The following is a 10,793-nucleotide window of genomic DNA, read 5'->3' as shown; positions in this document are numbered from 1 at the left end:
TATAAATTCGATAACAATATAAAGGTATCAAAAGAATGAATTTCCTACTTCATTAGTGAATGAAATATTGTGAAAAAAATGGATTTTGTCTTAATATTATATATATTCAGGAATATACTTTGATTTTTTTTTTTTTTAATTCATGCTCGTCTCTAGATCTGCAAGTGTTGATCGGATTAAACACGTGTTACCATATGATCCAATCGCAGCTTACCGCCCAAAATTGATGACAAGTTGAATGATTTTCTTCTAGATTTGCTGCTTATTTGGACGTGTATTACATGAACACTTTTTGTTTATAGGATCAATCGTGCATTGGTGAGTTGATAGGTATTTTATCTTTTGATATTAGATTTGATTTTTATTTACTTATTTCCTGTCTTATTTTTTATTGAAATGTTCACGTCAGTATCATCCTTTCTTTACTTTCAGCATTGTCCAAAATACTATTCATGTCCATATATTTAAGAAAACATTTATTGACCGAATATTTTGTTTCATAAAGGGGGCGGTATGTTCTTTTTTTAGTATATTAACTATTTACTTTTCAACGCCATCACCCAAATGTTTTTGTTTAAATTAACACCAGGGGCGGATCCAGTCATTTTAAAAAAGGGGGGTTCCAACTATATGTCCCCATTCAAATGCATTGATCGACCAACAAAAAAGGGGGTTCCAACCCCCGGACCCCCCCTGGGATCCGCCAATGAGCACTATTAACGATATTTGGAAAATCAGGAATCATTCAAAACATTAATTTGTCATCTGCTTGACCATAATATTTTTTTTCTCATATAATTTGGGACCAAAATATCTATTTTAGGAGAAAATACCCCCCACTATTGAAGTTAAATGTCTAATCCCTTAGTGTACTGATGTGAATAGTAATTAACTGGAAATGTTTGAAAAAAAAAAGATATTGATGTTGTTCAATAAAAAGACGAGAAATAAGTCGGTGAACCAAAAAGTTCAAATCTAATTGAAAGATAAAGTGCCCATGAACTCACTGAGCATGCACAAGTGATTCTATTCATAAAAAGTGTCCGTGTAACAACTAAAAAGAGTCCGTGTATCGTCTAAAAAGAGTCCGTGTAACACCCGTTAATGTACTGTTTTTCTATAGCTCTGCGGGGGGCAAAGTCGTACAAGAAAAGCATAAACAAGTTTGAAGGTAAACTAATAACAACTTAATCCAATCAAATTGCTTACGATTCAATAACAATGACCAGTCCACATCATAAAAATGTATAGGGGTAAACTGGGTAGGGAGAAAATGTCAGATATATTAAGTTCATTATTTTGCAATAACGAGTAAAAATTTGTTAACCAATAGATTTGTTATAATTTCATAATCATGTCGTTATGTATTGGTATAGTTTTTGGATCTTTCATTAGCGTATTTAAGGCTGTAGAAAGTTTGGCCTTCAAAAGTCAACATAATCATTGACTTTATAAAGAAAATTCGCCTTTTTAAAACATTGAATGTTTCACAAATAATACGCGACAACAAAGCAAAATCATTTCTTAAAACACTGCAAAAAAAATAATTCTGATTGATGCAGTGGTATTGTCATAAATTGCACTGGAGTGAACAGTGGTACATCAAACGTCGAATTCCCTCACACAATGTTATCACACACTATAACAAATGTTGACTTATATATAGGACTGAATGGATTTGAATATATTAAACAGTTGAAAAAAGATTAACATAAACTTATCATAGATATCAGAACTGAACTTTTGTATTTGCGCCAGAAGGGCGTTTCAGTAACAAAAGACTCATCAGTTACGATCGGATAAAAAAAGGTAAAAATATCAAATACAGTACGAAGTTAAAAAGCCTTGAGAAACTTGACTTTTATAACCCCAAATACTCTCCTTTTATTTATTTTATGTATTTAATTGTAAACTACTTGAACTCTCTTCACAAACAAATTTGCAACATTATTGATTGAAAGTCATTCAGAAATGTATTGCCTAATATTTGATTTTGGTACAAGTGTCATGTACGTTTCAATGTGAGAGACAAATTAACAGCTGCGACATGAGCGCCTGTTGCTGTTTTAAAAAATAGAAAATAAGACTTAAATGTCATATCAGACGGACGGACAGAAGGATGGACTTCCAGACGGACAGAAAAAAATGTCCCATAAACGGGCATCTAAAAATGTACTGCCTATTGGATATTAACTCATACCAGGATTAAATTTAGTATTTACGCCTGACGCGCGTTTCGTCTACATAAGACTCAGCAGTGACGCTCGAATCCAAAAAAGTTAAAAAGGCCAAAATAAATTACGAAACTAAGGTGCATTGATGTCCAAAAATTCCTAATTTATTTAAAGCTAAGGTTATCTATTCCTGAAGTAGAAAAGCCTTAGTATTTCAAATAGTTAGTTTGTAATTTTAACACTATCAATGCCTATTCATGCCAACACATAATTCTTGACTTCTGGGCTGGTGGTACCCTCGTGGAAAAAAATCATCAGCAGTGGCGTCAAATAATTAAGTTTGTTCAAAATATTTTTTTTGTTATCTTAATATAATATTTATAATTCATTGTGGATTAATTCATATTTTCAACACTTTCCCATTGATTTTTGAACCTAATATGAAACAAAAATTTAAAAAAAAGACAGAAAATCTTCCTTATACAAGGAGTTTTAACTGGTTATCTGAGAAAACATCATTGTGTTTATATTCAAACATTACGATCGATTATTACTTATCATACATATGTGCACGTAAGTGTTACTCACTCAAATAAATATAATGAAAAGGAAACGACACTTTACTTTGTTGATGTTAGCTAGAAATCTATCTCTGTTTATATCTGTAAGACAACCATTACCGGTGTCAATTTTTCAAATAAAAAAGGAAACTATTGTATTTGTTTTATGAATAAAAAATACCAGCATAAGTTTTAATCACATGAATCAACCGCCATATCATGTCTGATCTAAATTCTAATATGGTTGCAATTGAAATGTTATCACATATAAACGAAAGGATAACAACTGTTATATTCATAACCTGGCACAGTCATTTTCTAATGTATTAAATGATGGATAAAATGTTTATTGCTAGAAAAGGGGACTATGTCATGATAAAGCAACCAACACAAAAACAAATAAAAAACATAGCACAAAACAGCACAAGGCTACACATATGTCTTCAACACAGTGATGAAATCCCATTTCAGCTTGCCCCTAAAGTAAAAGGTATACTAGTTCGTTGAAAATGGGTGGCTCACTTTTATTTGAAACATGTGAATAGGCTCCTAGACATGCTAACAAAATCGGCTCGAATGAACACGTTTTAACCTTCCCCCTTCACCACCAACCAATGGTTTATCTTGTAGTTTTTACGTGGAATTATTAAAATGCAATGCTATTCAAGGTTAATTATAAATAATAACATTTTTCACGTGTTTCTCATCTTCACATTTTCATCTATGATCCTTTTAGGTTTGATGAAGCACGAACTAATAGATTGCATGATTGGTTACTTGAATCAACAATTAAAAAAAAAACCATAAACAGCGGGTAATAGTTCATAATGCATCATCTCAGTTATACAATTTATTATAATCTACACGTAATTAAAAGTATTCACCAAGACATACTACATAAACAACTTAAAATCTCATAACAAAATCACATTACTCAATGATTCACTGCAACTATAACTGTACAGGCATTATCAAAATTTGAACTTTTTTTACTATTATATTTTATAACCGTTTATATTAAAAGAGAGACAACTCTGCATTTTTGCAAACAATAATCTGAACAGTATCATTATCTTCTTTACTTTAATAGTAATCATCGTCACTGACAAGTCTTTGACACAGAAATTAACAACTATAGGTTACCGTACGGCATTCAACAATGAGCAAAGCATACCGCATAGTCAGCTATAAAAGGCCCAAAAATGACAATGTAAAACAATTCAAACGAGAAAACTAACGGCCTTATTTGTGTACAAAACATGAACGAAAAACGAATGTGTAACACATAAAAAAACGACAACCACTGATTTACAGGCTCCTGACAGGCACATACATAAATAATGTGGCGGGGTTAAACATGTTAGCGGGATCCCAACCTGCTAACATGTTTAAAGAAAGATCTAAGTTAAAGACAAGCGCGACTATTAAAAAAAATCATTCTTCTGGCGACAGCACTTTCATTAAGCGATAAATAAGTTATTTCAAAGTATAGCAGGACAATCAAATGTTTATAAATAAAGTTGTCTCATTTTGTGTTAAAGGGAAACTTCGCAAAAAAATCAAAAATTGATATTATGTTCATTTTGTATAAAGATGCTCAAATTCATAGATATTAAAGTTTTATTTCGCTAGATAAGCGATCACCATCGATTTTAAATTTAGAGTATCAATTCTCTGCGTTCGGCCATTTTTTCTTCTTTCCCGATTAATAACAACGATATGTCTATACACCACAAAGAAACAAAACTACAGTAACCGATGTAGTCGTTATTGCGTGTCGATATCTTGTCAATCGTACGGTTGTTTTATCCGACTAACTAACTTGATACAGAAAATATTCTTATTTTTTTAAATTACCATGGTCTATTGTTTTTAAACTGTTGATATTGGAATTAGGAAAAAGGTCAAAGTTGAAATCATAAATAAGTGTTCCGTGAAAATTGTTTTCGAAAATCTAATTTGTTCATAATTCTTTAAAGTAATAAACTTTTTTCAAATAAATTCTGATCTTCCCTCATCTGATCACCAGCATGGCTAAAGGTATTACTTCCAAAGGTATTGTGAGGGGTGTGAGGTGACACGTCCAGGTATTCAAGCGATTTCCTGTCGGGCTTGCAAGTTCATGCATCGTTTCACTTCTGCAGGTATTGATCAGTGTGCACGGCCGATAACTTATAACTTTCCATTTTGAAATATCAGATGTATAATATACAACTCTGTCTTACTTGTCATTACTAAACTCATACGCTTGTTTTTAAATAATATTTCTGGTGTAAAGAATATTATTCATAAAAACATAAATAATACCCTAAAAATAAGATTTGATGAAATTAAAATCTATTTGAATATTTTTTCTTAGGGTGAATTTGGGAAAATGTAATATATATACTCATTGTCAATAGTGAAGGACAGATTGGAACATACCAGAAATATTGATTTAATAAAATGTACGCACTTGTCGACGATTCGTTTATACGACTGGGTAGAAAGTTACGGAACTATAGCGCAATTTAAAATATATACATGTATACATTGAACATAAGAAAAAAAACATATATTTTGAATAAATTGGGGTACAAGTTTTGTAAATAGACTAGTCCACGTATGACAACAGTATGTTATCATCGAATGTCGATAGACTATTGTATACCATAAGAAGAAGAAAAGAAAGAAGAAGAAGGGAACCAATTTGATTTAAATACAGGTCGATGTATAACTTTTGCTTTGGTTCATTGAAGTTGTGGACATAGTAAAATCACAGATTTATATTTCAATAAGATTGTTCTCGAACAAAGGAAGGAATTCGTCATCACAATTGTTATATATGCCATTGGACGAACACTAAGTATCCCAAAGGGATGTGAATATTTTGCTGGGAAACTATTGAGTATCAAAGTTTCAAATTAATTTCGGAATATATTTTCTTTCTTGGTTATCAATAACAGAAAAAAGAATAAATTACTTGTCCGCTAAATAGGGGTATTCTTGTCAGATAAAAGACTTTTAGTTATATTTAAAAAATAAGGAAATATGACATTAAATTGGTTCTGTCTTTTTTTTTAAAACATCGTTAAAAAGATGTGTGTCAAAGGTGAACGCCACAAGAACCCTGTAATACTAGTACGAGAGTATAACATGTAAACAATCCTTCTCAATAATATGGTTGTATTGGAAATCTTTTCATACAGATTGACAACTCATAGTCCGATATGCATGTAATATTTGCCACATGACGCCCATAGTTCTTTCTACCATCATCATCTTATTCTTTGATATTGCTGTAAACATCGATGGTTCACACCCAAACAAAATGGAAGTAATGTACCTTCAGAGCTTCTCCGTGTTATACACTTGTGAAACTTAATATATAGACGAAATTTCTGTATTGAAATGAATCTACATCTCACAAGCAGGATTTTCAAATAACGATTTTGTGTAATCACCTTAATACAAACCAATATACACGTATGGCAAGATATAACCATGAAGGAATTTATTTTTTGTCAGACGCAAGAACTCATCACTATCATAAACGTATACGTATATATATGCATGCAGTTTCAAATATCAAGAACAAGCGGTCGATGTCGATAGTCCGTTTTCTAACTGTTCAGAGTTAGACATATCACTTGTTCATTCTTGGAAGCCTTCATATTCCCCGTCCAACGATGGGAACTCTTTCTGATTGTGTTGACTATAAATGCTTGTATGGTAATTCTGTCGTTTATCTGTACAAGTGGTTGCATTTCCAAACGAAACGCTACAAGTCTGCTTTCTCTGGAGCTCATCCTCAATGGCGCTTATACGTCAGGAAACTTACATGTATACTAATAATGATTGTTTCAAGAACAACGATGTATGGACGAACTATTCTAAATTCGTCAATATCAGTTATGCATGACTAAAATAAAAGTTTTATTACAACTACTGTATTACTCATTTGGATTAATGACGGCTATCATGTTCAACATTGCACAAATATTATCATAGAATTTAAAAAAAGATGTACAAAAATCCTCAAAAATAATAATGCCTAAGCTTAGATAATTGGTATTATTTTCACAAAAAGTTCGTGTAAATGATTGTCCAATGAATTTAATTATGTGAAAATGAAATGTGAAAAAGAAACTAAAAAAAATCATGCATGTTGTATGTTGTATTTTTTTTCAATTAAAAACTTTAAAATTAGCATTTAAACACAGCCAGATTTGAATACAAGTTATGAAATTCCGGTAAAGTCAATGATATTAAACAGATGTGCAATGGTATATCAAATTGGGTAATATTGCATTTAGTTTTTATTAAAGATTAAAACTAATATTTTTTACTTTATATTTGAATCTTTACGCCAATTGCCGCTAAGAAAGTAATCAAATATTGTTTCCTTTTCTTTTTATACACTTTCGGAATTACGAATCTGAATTTTATTTTCAATTAATTTACACAATTTAAAAAATTATTGTATCTTTATTCTCATCGTGTATTAAATCTTAGTGTATTTTAATTAAATACAGCATACTCTTTCTAATGCTTTCTGTTTATCCTTTCCAAATAACAACATTCATACCTGTGTACGCTTGAACTCACACCTGCGGCTAAATAGCTACAAGGTAAACGAATTGACCTCAAGCCGGGAAATATACAGTGACCTTTACAAAATAATATACACACTCTGCTCACACATTAGTTGCATTAAAATGATTATCAAAACAATAACGGTAAATAGAACTGAAATATTTTCAGTTCAATATCAGTAAAAATGTTTAATAAATATTTTATGAAAAAAATCTCAACAATAATTAATGAAATTTATTCGAAAACATTTACTACAGATAATTTTATAGGAGTTTAATTCAATCAATACAAAACGGTATATGCATATTCATTTTCGTTCATTCTTATATTGTGGTTAATAACTACGACCATTCGTCAGCTGTGCGTTTTTGATTACGTATATTGTCGATAAGCTATAAGAGGTAAACAGATTTTATTTTTTCCCAGAATTCAACAAATCGGGCTAAAACGTCACGACCCACTCGAGAATTCAACCAAAAAAGTTACAAATATTTGATTTTCTCCGTTATTAGAAGGAATATAAATTTAAAACTTTGCAAATGTGTTTTTATGTTAAGATGAACATAATTAGATGATAAGTAAAAAATCGCGGAATTTCCCTTTAACATGCTCGATGAATTAATGTTCAACATCAGATCTCAGCCGTATATTTCTATCCTTCCAAAACACAAAATAACAAATGTTATTAAAAAAAAAAAAAGACACTTGTGGATGCGATACTGGTTCATTGTCTTTTATATCAAATATCCGTATGTTGCAAGGTTTAACCAGTTAAAATGAATATTATGTATCACTTTTAACGAAATACAGGCCTGATACTATTTATCATGAGCTGTTAATATATTTGTAATTAATTAAATTACAGAGGCTAGAACTTTGTGCATGCATGACCTTTGATTTTATATAGATTGGTACATGTTTTGTTAAACATTTTTAATGAGAGAACATACATTATATTTGTCTAATTCTAACAAAGCATACATCAAAAGTAATTGCTACTTCTTAAAAGAGAGGTAAAATATACCAAAGAAACATTTAAACTCGTAAGTCGAAAATAAACTGACAACGCCATGGCGCAAACAGAAAAAAAAACCCACAAACAGACTTTGCTCATTGTTGAAGGCCACACGGTGACCTATAGTTGTTAATGTCTGTGTCATTTTGGACTTTTGTGGAGATTTATCTCATTGGCAATCATATACCATCTTCGTTGTTACATTTACAAGTGTAGAAATACTGATTGATTATATTTTGAATATGACAAATAGTTTTTCATTTGGTTGTTAAAAAATATAATATATCAGTGTATGTAAAGTGCGGATCCTAAAATATCATTTTCACTGTATATGCCAGAAATTTTTGATGTAGAATGATAAATAAACAGACGACTTTTTTTTTTATTTTTGAAGAAAATGAAGAAAATGAGTTAAAAAGTATATGTTAAGAAACACATAATACTAATAAAACAAAGTAAGAGATGCGAACGGGTTTTTTTCGCGCCTAAATCCAAATAGCTGTGAAATATATTCCAAAATAGGTGAATATTTAGGACATTTCATGAACAGATCGTGCAGGTGTTTTATAACTAACAGGTAAGATGTTGTTGCAGAAAAAATATTCATTTCAACACAATTATTAAAGTTGTATAACGTACAATAGATTTTGTCATTCAGTTTTTTCATATTGAACTGAATTCCACCATGATGCTTTCTTTATGCGAGTCATGTTTACTGTCGAATAATGATAGTATTCTTTCATTTTCACTGTAGAGCGATTCATTAGTATTGTATATGCGGCGCATTTTCACTGTATGATATATTTATTTTTTTTATCTATTACGGCGAATTTTTTTAAGCATGTAAAGCAAGACTTTAGTTAGCGTGCTTGCTTTGTTTTTTTTGTTTTTTTTTTGTACAATCATTATGATAACACCCAATTTAATTCAAATATGATAATTATATAAATACAGGTTAAACTATGCCGATACATATTGTTTAAAGATGTCAATCTTATTTACAAAGTTTGTATAAACAATTATACAAACTAAGCAATCAAGTCAACCAAAGTTTTGCTTTACATGCATTAGGAAATTAGCTGTAAAGCCTTAATTTAGCCGACTTGCTCAAACAATAGATAAAGTAAGAGACGGATTTGATAAAATTTAACTTACGGAGGAAAGTTTGGTTTTAAAACACTCTAAATAAATTCAATAGAAATAACATTTATTTCAAATGTATTCCATTTTTAAAATTTCTTATGAATCGTATAGGGATCTTTATCCTTGTTTTTTTTTATCCATTTCCATATCCTTGTTTTTTTTATCCATCTCCATGACACTTCACCACTAATTACGTACATCTTGATAAGGATTGAATCGTTGGTTTTCCCGTTTAAAAGGTTTTACACTGGGGCCCTTTATAACTTGCTGTTCGGTGTGAGCCAAGACTCCATGTTGAAGACCGTATTTTGACGTATAAAGGTATTATACTTTTATAAATTATGACTTGTTTTGAGAGTTGTCTCATTGTCACATATGACATCTTATCTATCTGTGGCTCAACCCGAAACGAGACGGGATAAAAAAGGATAAAAAACACACTTTTTTAATATATTTATAATGGGCTTAATATGAGTCAGAAAAGAGTAGAATAGTGGGTCGCGTTGGGGTATAAGCCTGACGCGGAATTGCCGATTTTTTTGTAAGCGTGACACGTGATAGTCAAATGATTGTGTCGTGAAAACGAGAAATAAAGTATAGCGGGACACGGAAAATTTAAAAAAATGAGAACTGCATAGTATAAGCGGGATACGGGAATCTGATAAAGCAGTACGCGGGATCAGGGATCAGACCCCCCCCCCAATGAGACCCCAGAATAAGATATTTTTTTTATCTTCATCCTATTGTTACAGTCATGCCTTCAATAACAAATGTATCCCATGCATGCATTCTTATAAACAAAAGACCTTATGGATATTTGGGGTTCTTTGACATGCTGAATCTAACCTTGTATCCAGTTTGGGGATTTTTACCAAGTTACCGAAATAGCCCACATAGAGGTCCAAAGGGTCTAAGATAATCAAACATGAATTGTAGCATGCATGTTCTGTACAATTACCCAAATGTGCATTGTTTGACCTCTGTGGTAGTATCCACTCGCGGATCTAGAAATTTTATAAGTAGGGGTCCAATGACTACCTAAGAGGGGGCCCGCTCCAGTGATTCCATATAAAGGTAACCAAATGTTTTCCAAAAAAGGGGACAACCCACTGTCCCCCTAAATCCTCCTCTGGTATCGAGCTGTTCATTACGGATAAAAAAAATTTGTATCAAGGGTGCTCTACATCACGTACCAATGCAAACAAAAAAGTTCGCCCACACCTTACATTTCATGTTTTAATGACTGTGGATAATTTATGTCACATACCGTTTCACCTTATACAGTTAAAATCATGCAACCAACAATCGAGTCAAGAACATTTGTTC

This window comes from Mytilus edulis, unplaced genomic scaffold (assembly GCF_963676685.1).
Source record: "Mytilus edulis unplaced genomic scaffold, xbMytEdul2.2 SCAFFOLD_756, whole genome shotgun sequence".
Taxonomy (NCBI): domain Eukaryota; kingdom Metazoa; phylum Mollusca; class Bivalvia; order Mytilida; family Mytilidae; genus Mytilus; species Mytilus edulis.
The sequence above is the reverse complement of the archived record's forward strand: the minus strand, read 5'-3'. Positions refer to the sequence as shown.